This window comes from Delphinapterus leucas, chromosome 20 (genome assembly GCF_059928025.1).
Source record: "Delphinapterus leucas isolate spDelLeu-1000000601 "Yukka" chromosome 20, BTC_Dleu_Yukka2, whole genome shotgun sequence".
NCBI classification, from domain to species: Eukaryota; Metazoa; Chordata; class Mammalia; order Artiodactyla; family Monodontidae; genus Delphinapterus; species Delphinapterus leucas.
This window is the reverse complement of record NC_143148.1, coordinates 58,421,156-58,436,836: the sequence shown is the minus strand read 5'-3', so window position 1 is coordinate 58,436,836 and position 15,681 is coordinate 58,421,156. Positions and strand designations below refer to the sequence as shown.

The window sequence follows — 15,681 nt, the reverse complement described above, 5'->3', positions numbered from 1 at the left end:
AAGAAAGGAAGTGGGTTGTGGAGGGTGTTGGCGGGGGGCGGGGGGGGGGGAGGAAGGAGGGAGGGTGCTAGCTAGTAATACAATAGACTGGACACCAATTTGACTCCCAGACCAGCCCCAGAGACCTCAGACACCCTTCCATCTGGGTGGGAGGGGAGTCACTGTGGCCTCCGGATAAGCTCTGGTCTCTGCAGACTTTTCCACGACTGCAGAAGTAGCCCAGGCCTCTGGGCATTTTCCCTAACACTTCATCCCTTTGATGTGGGATCTCGAGGGGATTTCCACACCGTACAGAGTATGCGTTGTCCTTACCTTGAATCTAGATGTCAGCATTCCTGTGGTCTGCCGATCACCTCCTGTATCCATCATGGTCCCACCAGGAAAGCAGCCTCCGCCAGAGGTAACTGAAGCCAGTGTCAGGGCGGGAGGGCAGGGCTCTGGGGACCAACCAGGATGGGGAGGTATCCAGAGGCTAACAGGAGTGGGGGGCCATTACCACCTGGGCTGGAAGTGGCAGGGGGGAGAGCTGGGGAGGCTCCAGCCAGGCAAGAGGGGTGCAAAGGAGAAGCCCCCGGCCTCTCTCCGCTCCCGCCCTCCAGTCTGCTTCTGGCATGTCCCATTGGCTGATCCCGACTGGAAGTGTCACACAGTCCCTGCAGGGCAGCCTCCCAAGGCACAGAGCGGCATGCAGGACGGATCTGGAGGGGTGAGCGGAGGACAGCCAGCGCGGCTTCCGGGTACCATCGTCAAAGTGGAGCACGTGGCCATGCAGCCTCAAAAGGGCTCGTGCGGACAAGCCTCCCGTCTCTCAGCCCACAGGACACCCAGCCTGAATGTGGCGATGGGGTCTGCAGGCCCCTCTCTGCTGGCAATGCCCCGCCATTCCCAGCCCAGCCGGTCCCCAGCCCCCCCTCTGACCCGCCATGTACACCCAGGCCGTGTCCTGTTGGCCTCTCCTGTACCATGACTCACCATTATCAGTCCCTTATGGACCGAGCACTGTGTCAGCTAAGCCTCCCGTCTGCGCACAGGGAACCAGGAGTCAGAGTGGCACAGCAGCAGACTTAGGGTATAGCAGCACAGCAGTGAACGGCAGCACCTAGACAAGCAGACCCACAGTGTCGGGGGCTACTTGCCAATGTCATGTCCAGCGTGGTGAGGCAAGAGGACCCCACACTGAGTCCACAGGGCCCCAAGTTCAAGTTCCAACCTTGGGCAGCCTTGGGCAACTCACTTTGCCCACCTTCCCATACCTCCGTTTCCTCGTCTGTGAAACTGAGCCCTTCTGGGCCATGTTAAGACTTCTCCTGCTCTCACCACGCCCAGGCCTAGCGGGGGCTGAAGACACGGCGCCTTTGTCTTCTAGATTTGAACAAGCCCCCAGAACCACATCCGTGCTCTCAGATTTTGTGGACAGACAACCTGCTTCTTCTCCTTGGCGCCATGCACTTGTTGGGATCAGCAGATGTAAAATTCTGACGTTGCACTTAGAAAACTTCCTCCATCTGGATTTCTGCAGCCCACAGGGAATCATTTGCCAAACACATGTTTTACAAAACATGGGCCCACTTCACTGTGACTTGCGGAGCTGATAAAATCCACCTTTCGCCTGGTCCCGTGCATTCTGCCCACGCGTGCTTTCTGGCTGGGAAGAGGTGCAAGACCATGCTGGGTGGAGGAGGCCCTTGGCCTCCGTGCACCACGTGGGCTGTGCCGATGCCAGGGCAGATGGCAGAGGACACACAAGGCCAGGCTTTACTAAAAACATGTAACATATGGTGCTAATAGAACCCACAACAGAGTCACTGGTACAGTGGAAAATCATTCATTTCTAACGTCAGGCCAGCAACTGCCGTTGGGAGGAACGTTTACGAGTGTGTCCCTGTGTTGCTCACTTTTCTGGGTGACATTCAAGAGAACCGGGGACAGTGATAGTGGGGTGGCTGATGAATTTAGGAAGGCTTTAGAGGGACCGGAATAATGACAGCTGTAAGCGCTGCTGCAAAACTTCTCCGTGCAAGGGATTAAAATGCTGGCTTCCTCTGAAATGCAAGTTTTTAAAAAATTATTTAGTTTTCTAAAATCGTGGTAAAATATACCTGACATAAAATTTCCATTTTAGCCATTGTAAGTGCACAGTTCTGTGGTATTGAGTGCATTCAAACTGTTGTTTAACTGTCACCACCTAGACCTTCTCTAGAACTTTTTCGTCTTCTGTAACTGAACACCGAACCCATCCTACCCCTCCCCTAGTCCCTGGAAACTACCATTCTACTTTTTTTTTTTTTTTAACGTTTTTTTTATTGGAGTAGAGTTGCTTTACACTCTTGTGTTAGTTTCTGCTGTACAGCAAAGTGAATCAGTTATACGTATACATGTATCCCCTGTTCTTGGATGTCCTTCCCATTTAGGTCACCACAGAGCACTGAGTAGAGTTCCCTGTGCTCTACAGTAGGTTCTCATTAGTTATCTATTTTATACGTAGTACTGTATGTAATGTCAATCCCAATCTCCCAACTCATCCCACCCCCGCTTCCCCCCTTGGTTCTCTGCATCTGTGACTCCATTTCTGCTTTGCAAATAAGTTCCTCTGTACCATTTCCGTCCTACTTTCTGTCTCTATGAATTTGACTCCCCTACTACTTTATAGAAGTGGAATGCTACGGTATTTGTCTTTCCGTAACTGGCATATTTAACTTGGCTTGATGTCTTCAAGATTTATCCATGTCGTAGCATCTGTCAGTACTTCGTTCCTTTCTAAGGCTGAATAATATTCCACTGATAGATTCTCAGCATATCTATGGACTTAGAATGTTGAAACAAAACAGATCCCTTTAAATAACAATGGTCTTGCCTGAAAGTCGACAGGTGATGGGTGAAGCTCCGGGGGACTGAATTTACTTTCCCAGAGTCAACCAGGAGGGCTGTATAAATTCAAGACCACCTCTCGGATAGCCTAACTCAGCTGCCCCAGTATTATTCTGTGCTCACATACATGGGCACACATGCTTCCTACAAAACACACACACACGACTAGTTTCATAAGTTATCTCAAAATCAAAGCAGACCTCAGTGATCATTCATAGCTCTGAAACACGTGGCCCACTGGCAAGTGTTTGGAGTGTTGCTTGAAACAGAGATTTATTACAGAAAGAGAAGCCCATACAGAACCATTCCTGTCATCAGTATGACTACTGATTCTGAAGTAGGACATCATTAGAAATGACCAAAAATGAAAACGATGCAGGAGTGGAACGGAGAGGCCGAGCAGGGCAGGAGCCGGCTGAAGACGAGGCACGTCTTCTTCAGCCTGTCGGTCCATCCGCTCTCAGCCAATCAAGGGCTTTCTTAGGATGATCGGACAATCTGAATAAGAGCTGTAGGTTAGCTCACAGTTGAGTCAGTTTTCGTTTCCTGAGTTTGATTATTGTACAGTGGTTACAGAAGAGAATCCCTCATTTTTAGGCAACGTACATGGTAGTATTTAGTGGAGAGGCAGATCCTATATGCAACTTCCTCCGTGTGTTGGGGAGAGGATACAGCAAAGAAGGTAAACATTCATATTCGGGGAACCTCGGAGAAGGGCATCTTGAGAATTTTTGTGCTCCTCTTCCATTTGTCTGAAATCATGTCAAAAAAAAAAAGAGGCTGTGTGGTCTCCAAGGGACACCTGCAGAGAAAACAGACAACTAATTCAAGAGCAGGGACGGAGAATGAGAGGGTTGGTGGAGCAGGTCATGGAACGGACTGGCCGCCGGGAGACTGGAGGTCCTGAAGAGGCTGCACCCGTGATGCCGTCCCCCCATCACTGGGTTCTCCCAGCCCCGCTGTAAGTGTCATGGTTTGAATCATTGAAGCCACCCCTCCCTCTACTGCGATATTGGCAACAGCCCGGGGACAGCCCACACGCCCCACACGTGTTGACAGCTTGGAGAACGTGTAAGTGTGGAGTGTTTTCCGTGTCGATGACATGGCGCACGCAGAGTTGGAGTGTGTATGCTTAAGAGCACATGGGTCCTGTCGTTTCGTGGATCCTACACAGCACTCATGGGTGAAATACTGCTAAGAGCTGCCGCCCCACCCCATGTTTTTTAATATAAAACACGTTATATAATACAATTTTGGCAAATTCCCTGTGCAGTAACACTAGCAGCATCTTGAAGACAGCATGAGGATAACAACCCTCTCCCATCACCACTTGGACGGACCGTCCCCTCAGCGCTGGGACTGCGCTAACCACTGCTGTTTCTCCACTGCAGGGAGGGGCTCGGAGCTACGGGTACTTCTGCATCTCCCAGGTTACTCACTGGTGCACAGCACAGCCAGCGTATGTCTCCTTTGACGCCAGAGGTTATCTCGGTGTGACACGATGTCACCACCCCAGCAAGTCACGCTGCCCCACACCCACCATCAGTTCGTGTCTACACTGCATTAGGCACCGGGTGGAATCCAATCACATGCAACTTAAGGTCCCTTTGTTCCATTTCTCAAGGGTCACTGCCAGGCCCACAGTGTCTGGACAGCCCAGCTCTCCCACAGGTAGAGCCGTCTCCGTCCACATGGCGTGAGGCCACCGTGAGCTGGAGCAGCCCCCTCTTGCCGTCGTGTCCAGTTTGCAAGACGCCAGAACTGGACCTTTGCCTTTCTCAACATCTGTTCAAGATGCACAGGTGACCGGCGCATCAATCCCAGGCAGAGCGCTCTCAAGATGCACAGGTGACCGGCGCATCAATCCCAGGCAGAGCGCTTTTAGATAAGGGGAGGGGGCATCTTAAATCTCCGCGTTGACAGACTTCCAAGATGGTCGTCAAATACGCACGGTTATCCATGTTGTCGTTTCTATGTTTAACTTCACTTCCAGAAGTTTAAGAAATAACAATATCAGTTCAGGTATGCTTGGGAGCCAAAGAAAGACACACCTGCTGCTTCTCCAACTCAGACCCACACCTTTCGACAGGTGACCACCGCTGTCGGGCCTTGGACTCAACTCTGCTCTGTAGCAGGTGGCTTCCTTCTCGGTGGGAATGACTTTCTGTCTCCCTGTCTGTGCCCTCTGGCCACACAGGCCCATCCTCCCAGGCCTGCTGGGTCAAGGGCATTTCCTCCCTCCTCCTCCCTCCCATGGGGACAGAGCTGGCCTCGGAGACCGCAGCAACGGCACTTCTGTCAGGGCTGGTACTTCGGACGTACAATGTCAATGTCATTTCTCCGCCTCCTGACCGGACTCTGAGCTTCTTGCTTGCTGGCCACGGACTGTGTGGGTCTACAGGGATAATGAATGTACAAAACAGGCATGGTGTTTGTTTTCTGGGAATCAGTGGATTTTATATTTCTGCCAAAAGTTATACATGGGCGATATTACATATATACATCAGGCAACTACATTTCATCTCACTTGCCCGCTCTGATGGACAAGAAGTGGATGCAGGTATATTGTGTGGAGAGAATCGTGGGGCTGCTCCTGGCGTCTGCAGGGAAGAGCGAGGCGGGTGGAGCAGCGGTGTCCACCCTGCTGGACGGACAGGCCAGCTGCCATGACTTCCTGTGCCTGAGGCCCAATACCTGCAGCAGGGTGGACACGCCCACCTTTGAACTCTAACTGGCTTGTTCCTAACCACCCCCACCCACCCGCATCCCTGGGGTGATTGAAAGCAGAGCTTCTCCAAGAGCAGCCTGCGCCTGAATCGCCAGGCACGTCTGGTCGAGATGCAGGTTCTAGGGCAGCGTGTGCAGGTGGGGCTGAGATTCTGCATTTCTAACCAGCCCCCAGGTGATGGCAGAGGACCACCTCACCTGCGGGGTAGCGAGGCTCTAAAGTAAATGAATAAAGAGACCTTAACAAGAGCCCCGCACACTCTAACAATCAAAGTGACACTCTCGCCCCTCTGCTATTGAAAGTCGGGGGCAGCTCAGGGCCCCCATCTCTGTCCTCCGTCAGTCTGCCTGAGAAAACCCCCTCTCCTCTGGGACACGGATGGGTCACACTCTAACCCCCTGCAGCCCCAGCTAGAGGTGCTGGACGCCTCCACGCAGCCCTCCCGATCACTCTTCCGTCCTTTCCTCCATCCTCTCTCCCTGGGGACTGGCCACATGGTCTGTGTCAGTGGCCCCTGCTCTCTGGCTTCCAGCTGGGGTCCGCCAGTGGGAGTGCCAGCCGGAGACTGGAGAGGGGGAAGCGGGACCCTCTCCTCCCTGAATGATACGCTTGTCTTCTGGGGAACGCCCGCGATGCTCAGGACACAGACGGTAGGCCCGAGGAGGGAGAGCTGAGGCTGTTATCCTAGCTCTGGGTTACTTTTAGTTTACTTATTTGTACTATATTTTACTTGTCCTTTCTATTAAACCTATTAAGCTCTAGCTCAGGTTCCTCCTTCACGAAGCCTTCCTGGATTATTTGAACCTTCAATAATATCCTTCTTTTAACTCACTCAACAAATAATGTAGCCCCTTATTCTGAGCCATCTTGTCTCTTTTCATCCCGTTGCTTCTAAGGATCAGTCTGGGCTCCACAACTGGACAAGAGACTTCGATTCACCATCCATGTTTGCACGTCTCCCGTCTCCACGGCACCTGGCACACGCTGGGATGTACTGCTGACCTCAGGGAAACTTCTCTGGTGCGGCAAACTACAAATGCATGTGGAACTCAAAGAATGCAAATAAATACTTCGAGAAAAATCTATTTTTATGGGTGTTTTCTATTTTTATAATAAATAAGTATTGGGGGAATATCTAAAAACAATAAAACATTTTGAAAAGTCAACTTCTAAAAATAGATTTTTTGCGGTATAAGTTACATCCCATACAATTCGTCCACTTAAAGTATAAAATTCAGTGATTTTTAGTATCTTCACAGAGTTAAGCAACCATCAGCACGGTTAATTTTAGAACATTTCTTTTTCAGATCAAAAGGAAGCCCCCTCCGTATGAGCGGCCCCTTCTCTTATCTTGCTCTGTGGATTTGAGCATAGATTTAGAAAACGAAGCACGAAAAGGATACTGCAAATGTAAATTCCTCAGGGTGCATTTCTGTTTGCGTTGCCTTGTAATCTTGATTACCTTTTTTACTGTCTGTGTTTCAGGAGGACTGAATTCAGATGGCATGAAAATTCACCTGGTTTTGCCCTGTTCCCGTTCACCTGCCTCCTTGCACACCTGAGTTCAGGAGCCTCGTCCTTCCACTAGAGGGCGCGGCGTCATAGATGCCAACTATGCCACCTGGGCTGCCCCAGTGTTCTGACCTCAGCCCTTGAGAAGGTAAGAGCTTGTTCCTGCTGGTCTGGAATGAACTTAAGAGCTCTGCCCCCTGTGTTGTAATGGAACTGGGAAGGGAGCTTTCATTTATGAGCCAACTGCAGACTTGATTGTTTCACAAGGTGAGAGGTGGACACAAAGAAAATACTGTGCATTGGTGATGCGGCTGACGGTAATAACCCAGTCATTTATTGAAGATTCTCAGTGTGCTTGGCATGGCGCTAAGAACATTACATGCATATCTTATTTAACCCTCCCAACATCCTTCTGAGATGGACCTTATTATTTTGCCCAATTTGCTGATAAGGAAGCGTAGAGAAAGAGCTTTAGAAACTTGCCCAGAGGATCCTTCCTGGTCTTCAGGTCAGTATAAGGATCTGTTTGGATAGAGGGAGAGGTCTGAGCTGGATGACCTTCTGAAGTCTCTGAAGCTGCAGAATTTAAGAATTCGGACTTCTACGAAACCTGAATCATAGGATAGCCCTCGAATAAAAAGATCGGATCCTTTTAAACCAAATACACAGGGGAAAGGTGCATTTGTGGGGAGTAGAAAGAGCCTATTTTCGATCTAAGTCATAAATATATGACAATGTGTGTTGAAATGAGAGCTCTACACCTCGGGGAACCCGTCCCCAATCAGCCTGGATGGATCTGATCCCAGTAACAGCCAAGTCCTTAAGGTCTTACGTTCCGACAGGACAGTGCCCACCTGGAGGTCCCACCTGTCCTCAGGTTTCCTGTCCCCCCACCTGCCGCATGGGGCCCAGGAGCAGCCAGCAGCCTTCCATCTCTGGCCCAGGCCCCTTCGCTATGGAATTCATGTTATTAATTTTAAAGATGTTGATGTGGTTAGTGGCAACTTCCCATGTGGCCCAGAGCAGCCTCCGTTCCAGGCTCCCAGGGTCAGGAGGTAGGACTCCAGGTGTAGAAAGGAAAGGGGGACAGGAGCCCCTTCTCACTTTTAAGTGGGGGGGCACCTCACTTCCACAGCAGTGATGCTAGCTGGAATATAAAACCTCTGCTGGAGTTGAGGTCTTGTGATCTACACAAACACCTGCGAGCCCTTCAAGAACCCCCGTTTCTCCATAGAACCTGTGTTCTTTACAATATCCCCCCGCCCCCGTGAGATGTCCCGATCGCCTCAGAGTATGTGGCCACTGCTGGAGTCCAAGAGCATCCCAGACGGTATGGCCAGATATGACCCGTCTTCCATGCCACCTTCTATTGTTAGGTAACGTTATTTTCAGGAAAAAAAAAAAAAAACCTGTAAGAGGCAGATAAGCACTGCCAACAATTTATAAGATACAAGTAAGCAGAAGAGGAAAAAAATCATTACCAAAGAGAACCACCTGGGAATGTGAAATGGGGCCACCACTTTGGAAGAGAGCCTGGCAGTTCCTCGAACTGTGAAACCTGGAGCAACCACGGGATACATCGGCTCTAGCCCTCTGGGCTCCCCACTCCCTGGTCTGGGCCCCAGGCGCTGGCACGTTCAGTCCCTGCTCAGCGACCACTCTGTCGGCACCATTTTAACCAGCACCGAATTATCCCACCAGACACGGAACACAAGCGTGGGTCCTCACGGCTTCAGGACCCGTCGCTGTCCACTGGAAAGTCATTCGTGCCCCAAATCAAGGAGATTGTGACCAGGACCTCAGCCCAGCTTCCTTGGGGCTAGAAGGTGCCAGTGTCCTCAGCCCTGGAGTCTTTCTTCAGGTCCGTGGCTGTAGGCCCAGCTGCCACAAGCTAATGACCAACAGCCACGAGCTAATGACCTCAGTGGATGCAGCAAGGTTCCCCTGCCTTAATGACCTGGCGTGTGTGTGTGTGTGAGTGTGTGTGTATGTGTGAGACGTGGGCAGGTGTGTGGCTACAAGGATAAAATCTGACCTACATATGCTCTATAGCAGGTCCTGTCCAGCGTTCCCTCACCAACGGACACCAGGGCCGTGCAACACAACCACCCACTGCAGGCCGTCAGCAAACGGGCTGAATGAAGGGCGGTCATTATCACAGCGAGAGGCCAACTGCCAGCCATCCCACCCATCCCTGAGACCCGTCTCCGCAATGGAAACCCTGCCGGGCAACACAGCATGAGCCCAGGTAACAGCCCCTCGTGGGACTTCCGGGCCTGCCAGACTCGGCAGCTCCCGGGATGGACAGTGTCCACTTACCCCAGCACGAGCAGTTGGGTGGGGAGGTGGTGCTCAGAAGGGTGGCTGGGATGCTGGCGTCAGGAAGCCCTGGGCCCCAAACCCGACTCCGCGGCTGTGCGGCACTGACAATTCACATAACCTCTCTGAGCTTCAGTTTTCTCAACTGCAAAAGGGGGTTTATGCTACTTTCTCTCTTTTTTTTTTAACAGAAATAAGAATGTTTGTTTCAAATTTTTATTGGAGTATAGTTGCTTTACAACGTTGTGTTAGTTTCTACTGTACGGCAAAGTGAATCAGCTCTACATATACGTATACTCCCTCTTTTTTGGATTTCCTTCTCATTTAGGTCACCACAGAGTATTGACTAGAGTTCCCTGTGCTATACAGTCTGTTCTCATTAGTTATCTATTTTATACATAGTATCGATAGTATATATGCGTCGATCCCAATCGCCCAATTCCTTCCACCACCGCCCCTTCCCCCTTGGTGTCCATACTTTCTTTAAAGAGCTGTCATGAGTGTGAAGTGAACAAATGCCTAGATAGTGAATAAATGAATGATACTGATTGCACCTGTGTGTGCTGCACGCCAGGCTCCGTGTTAGGAGATCACACGCTCACACACACACACACACACTCACACACTCAGGGATGTTTATTAAGCTCCTGCTCTGTGTCTGGTATCCCCCCGGGGATACAAAAGTGGATACCGCCACTCCCTGCCCTCTTATAGGTGACAGTCTAATGCAAGAGGCAGAAAAACAAGCAAACAAGCAAAGTAAAGAAAACAAGAGATAAATAACGTGTTTTCAGTAGTGGCAAGTGCCACAGAGAAAAATAACCAAGACAAATCTGGGTAAGGAGACGGAGGGTGATCCACTTGGAGGCGGCTCTATTTTTAGATGTGGGAGGGTCAGGGAAGGCCTCCTGAGGGAGGTGGCACCTGGGCCCGGACCCGAGCAGCATGAGAAGGCAGCCACGCAGGGCTCTGGAGGGAGGGCATCCCAGTGCCGGAGCTACAAAGGTGCTCAGAGGGACGTCATCCCGTGATCAGCCGCTCACGCCAGCGGCCCAGGCACACCGCCCCTGCATCCCAGCTCTGATGCCAGGCGCTCCGCTTGGAGACTCGCCGGGCACCTTCTGGCCCTGAAGCGCCCTCTTGCCCTTGGGGACAAGGTGGCTCTACTGGCAGGGCCAGCTTGAGACTGCTCCTGGATGTGATTTCTCCCTGGTGTTAATTGGCAGGGGGTGGGAGGGGGCAGAGGGGAAAACAAAATAAAGCTTCAAAGCCTGGCTGTGCCTGAGTTAACGCCCTCGCCGCCCTCGTGGCACAGCGTTGGGGCTGAGAGAGGATGCTCACAGCAGCCTCATCGTCTCATTAAATCAAATGACCGGGTGCAGTGGGAGTGCCGAGCACCCCGGGAGGTGTGCTTCCCTGCTGGTCATGAATAGCCTGTCTTGTTTCCCTTAAAAAATAATTTTTTTAATGTCTTGACAAAACACCTCTCTCTTCTGGCATTTCCAAAGTTAGCAAAAATTGAGCTCCAAGCAGCAAAATGCTAAATTGGTGTGTAGTTTGCATTTTCCATTTCCTTCACTTCCATCTTCCTGCCCCGTTGGAAGGGAACAGGAAGCAGTTAATGTCACAGGGGAAGGGGCTCCTGCCAAGCTGTGGCAGGTCCTTTGTTCCTTTGGCCTCGGTTTCTCGGAAAGCGCATCCTCGCAGCTCCCCAGCCAACCTTGCCCAGGAAAATCTATGGTGGGTCCGTGTCCCTGGCCATTTTCATTTCTGTTACTCTTTTGTTATGTTTCGGGATTTTCCCCCCAGCTCTCAATAGTACGTCCCGGGGAGGTTTTCTCCCAGGAGCCGTGCCTGCCAATGGCTCAGGGCGAGTCCGGCTTTCCGGCTTTCCGAGGTGACGGCCCAGGGCCAGACCGTCAGCGGCTTCTGTGCACGATGAACCTGTCGGTGGCAGCGCAGGCCTGAGTTCTGCCGCTTGCCTCTGCGGACCTTTGATACTGAACTTATCAAGGGGGAGGGGCAAGGAGGGGCGGCCAGGGAGGGGCTTGTCATCCTCTGTCCACCCCGAGACCGAGACCGCAGAGAGCAGGAAACAGGAGTCCAGAGCAGATATCAAAGGCCAGAATTTTCTCAACATCATGGAGAGAAGCAAGGCCCAAACTCGCCGCTGAGTGTGCCCCCAGAATGGGCTGGGTGGGCATCAGCTTAGCTGAGGAACCTGACAGAAAGGAGACAGAGCTGGCGGTACAACCTCGGGAGCCCAGGGCTGTCAGGGGAGAGTGAGCCGGGGCGGGGGTCCCACTGTCTTTCTCGTCCAGCCTGCTTACCTCCACCTTCTTTCTCAGCCCTTCCATTCTGAATGCATCGTAGCTCCGTGCTCTTCTGTTCAGGCTGTGCCCTCTGCCCAGGATTCTCTTCTCTAGCTCCCTTCTGTTCCTCACTGAGCCTCTACCTCAGCACCCAGTTGTATCTCCCAGCACATCCCCCGACACTGTTAGTTCACGTGGAATTGTAACTGCCCATCTCTCTCTGTGTCTCGCACTGGAGTGCGAGCCCGGAAGAGCAGGCACTGTTCCCTCCTCACTGTGCACCCTCAGTGTGAGACTCAGAGTGCTTCGTCCTCACATGTCTTGCCTCATGGTTGCAACATGGCTGTGGCAGCTCCGAGCATCTTATTCTCTCCCGATGGCGTCCCAAGAAGAAAGAGGCCTCTCTTGAATGTCCCTGCCTTACATAAGGGGGTGAAAATATTCCCCAGAAGCAGACCTCTTCTGCCTCATTGGTCATAACTGGGTCAAATGGCTCCCCCAAACATTGAAAGTATGGGTGGAAGGAGGGAGGAAAAGAGGGAGGGAGAGAAGAAGTGACAAAAGAATGGAAGGAAGGAAGGATAAAATGATGGATGGGCAAATGGAAGGGTGGGAGGATGAAAGGATGGGTGGATGGAGGATGGATGAATGGAAGGATGGATGGATGGATGGAAAGTTGCATGGATGGGGTTTTTCCTCAGTTGCTCTTCATGCAGGCTTCACTGTGATTATGTATTGTAAGTTTTATGGGGTTTGTGACCAAGAAGATAGCAAATGGGAGACTTGGATTCCAGTTCTGGTCTTGACCTGATAAAACACTTTCAGAAATGCAGAAAGTCTGCCCCAGACTACCTCTACCTTTCCACTTCCTTGGATGGCCCTGGGGTCCAGCCAGGTTCCCACTCAGAAACCCCACCTAGAAGCTCCCCATAGCAGATGGTACGAGTTGTCTAGGCAAAGTCAGACCTACCCCCTTGTGTGCTGGCAGGTCCACCTCCCACGGTGGAGGCTATGATCCTGGGTGCTCTCTTTTCCAGGCTCTCCTATAATTAGGGAGGGTCTTATGACCCAGTTCCCACCAAGAAGACATAAGGGAAATGCAAAAAGAAACCCCCTTCCCCGCATCTGCTTTGGACACTGTCACGAGACAGGATGTGATACCTACGTCTGGGGCTGCCTTCCTGTAGCCTGAGGACGAAATGCCAACAGGCTGAGGAGAGACACGCCTGGGGCTTGATAACATCATGAAGCCACTGAACAAACCTGGAACTCCCTGTGTGCTTCTCTAGACAGAGATAATTACCTAGCTTGTTTATACGACTGTTAGTCAGATTCCCGGTCACTTGTAGCTGAGACATCACACTGAACCTCCCTTTGGAGGTGGCTGTGACGTTGGCAGTTGGAGCCTTCACAAAGACTCGGAAATCAGGATGGCTGCTAGGGGAAGGTGGGCTTCATGAAAATGGGTCAGTAAGAAATATCAATTTTCTACTGCTTATGTAAAGGTTGTTTGCTTTGTACCTAGTCTTCCAAAATTTCACAGGACCGAAATCATGGGTCCCCTAAATGAAGTGCCTCATTCAGCTGTGGGGTAAGAATCAGAGGATAGAGAAGGTAAACTATGAGATTAAATAAAATACATGAGAAATGCAAGAGGCATGGATGGAATCATTTGCCCTTTCTGTTCAGGATAATTAGTCTGAAAACCCACTACTCCCTGAATATCAGCTCCCTGAAAATTGGTTATATCTTTCAGGACATTCATTTATTTAATAAGATGTTGCTGAGCGCAAAAAAACTACGAGATATGGTCGTAGGTGCTGGGGATACAATGAGGACACAGAGATGGACCTGTCCTCCAGTGGCGTCCATCCAGGGGCAGAGCTGGACAAGCATGCTGGCCATTGAATTAGAATGTGACCAGGAAAATAGCGTCTTTAGAGAAACCTGGCAGACACCACCGTAACCAGGAGACCCAGTCACCATCACTTATATAAATAATGCCACACATGAGGGACTAAGTAATAGCTCCTCATAATAAGACACATGGTGTCTTTAAGATGCGTGATGCCCAGTAATAAGACACGTGGGCATCACGTACCCCTCAATTCGATCCTCTGCAAAGGACTGAACATCACTTCCGGGGTACGCTTGCCAGGAATGCAGTACATCAAGCCAATCGTGAGCAAACTTCAGAAGAATCCAAACAGAAGAGTAGTCGATGGGATATTGGGGTGGCCAAAAAGTTCGTTCGTGGTTTCCATAAGATGTTATGGAAAAACTCGAACCAACTTTTTGGCCAACCCAATACATGACCCGCGCTCTTCAGAAACGCTGAGGTCCTAAGATACAAGGAAAGACTGGGGAACTGTCCCCAACTGGAGGGGACCAAGGACCCGTGACAACTACATGCAACACGGGATCCTGGGCTGGATCTTGGGAAGATAAAGGACATTAGTGGGAAAGGAAGATGAAATCCCAATAAAGTCTGTAGTTTCGTTAGTACCCTACCAATATTAACTCCTTGGTTTTGCTGAATTTATCGTCGTTATGTCAGAAGTTAATGTTACAGGATGCTTGGTGAGGGTAAATGGAAACTTTCCTTGTGATTTTTGAAACTTTTCTGTAAGTCTACATTTATTTCAGAATTAATCCTCTGATGAAAGAATCATAGGTGCTAGGAAGTCATATGCCCCATGACTGACCTACCACATCATTCAGTCATTCAACTGAGTTTTACTGAGCACCTGCTACCTGTTGGGCATTGTGCTACATGCTGGGCAGGGGAGTGAGCAGGACACTCTGGAAAGCACTGAGTTCACTGTCTTCTCTTTTCCATCTGCCCCCCAAAGGTGGTGCTGCGGACGAAGGCTGTCCCCTTAGTGGTGAACACGAGGTGCAAAGCCCCTGCCAACCGTGTGTGGACTTGCAGCGTGGGCAAGTATGAATCTTTGCTGTTGTAAACCAAAGAGACTCTGGGGGTATTTGTTCCTGCAGCTGAGTAAGCTCTAGCGCTGACTGCAGATCAGTCTGTGTGACACAGTGGACGGGAAGTTACTGCTGAGTGCTGACCTGGTGACTCAGGCTGACACGTGTTAGTGGAGTTCATTACAGCAGCTGAAGATGGGAAATAGAGGAAACGGGAGCATTCCCAGGACTGATTTAGGTAAAGTTTCCTCCAAGTCACACTCTGGTGTCCTCCCCATCCATTCTTCCAACTATGAATTGAGCCATAATTCATTCATTCCTTGAGCACCTGTGTCAGTCCCTGCCCTGATCTAGGCAGTGGAGATACATGAGTGTATCAGCTGGCTAGTGCTGCGTAAGAATCCACTCCAAAACTTACTTAGTTCACAGTTCTGTAAGGAGGATGGTTGGTTCCTCTGGCCTGGAATGGGCTGGCTGCTATCTGCTGGCTCTCTCCTGCTTTGTGGCCAGCTGGGCGCTAGATGCGGTAGGAAGTGTTCATTCACATATCTTGGTCCTCCTGTGGCCCTTACTCTCCAGCAGGCTGGCCCAGGCTTGTTCACATGAGTTCCCAGCGTCCCAAGAGCAGCCAGGGGTGGAGCCCCGGGCACGAGCACCCCCGTCGTATCTGCTAAAGTCCCCCTGGCCAAAGCATGTCCCACGGCCAAGCCCAGGTTCAGGGGTGGAGAAACAGACTGCAGCCTCAGTGGGAAGGAAGAATGAGTGACCGTTTCTCAGACGCAATGGGAAGAACAGACACCGGGCACTGAGATAAGCACAGAGCAGGGAGCCATGACCTTGACTGCAGGGACCCGGGGAGATTTCCTAAGGGATATGCTTGAGCCCCAGTCCTGAAAGACAATTCAAGTTCATCTGGGAGAGTCAAGTTCATGCATATTATTCATGCAACAAGAACCAGGAGGGAAAAGAAACTAGGACAAGGTCATCAATGAGCTGGGCTGTCAGATGGCAGGG

The 15,681-nt window shown here is 51.0% G+C and overlaps 1 long non-coding RNA gene across 1 annotated transcript; it reads left to right on the top strand.

The window, feature by feature from the left end:
- Window positions 1-61: 61 nt before the first annotated feature.
- On the top strand, window positions 62-15,406 carry LOC149744719 (uncharacterized). Its single transcript, XR_016391049.1, has 3 exons — window positions 62-7,256; window positions 9,161-9,356; window positions 14,592-15,406. It is a non-coding gene; the product is annotated as an uncharacterized LOC149744719 (long non-coding RNA).
- The last annotated feature ends 275 nt before the right edge of the window (window positions 15,407-15,681 follow it).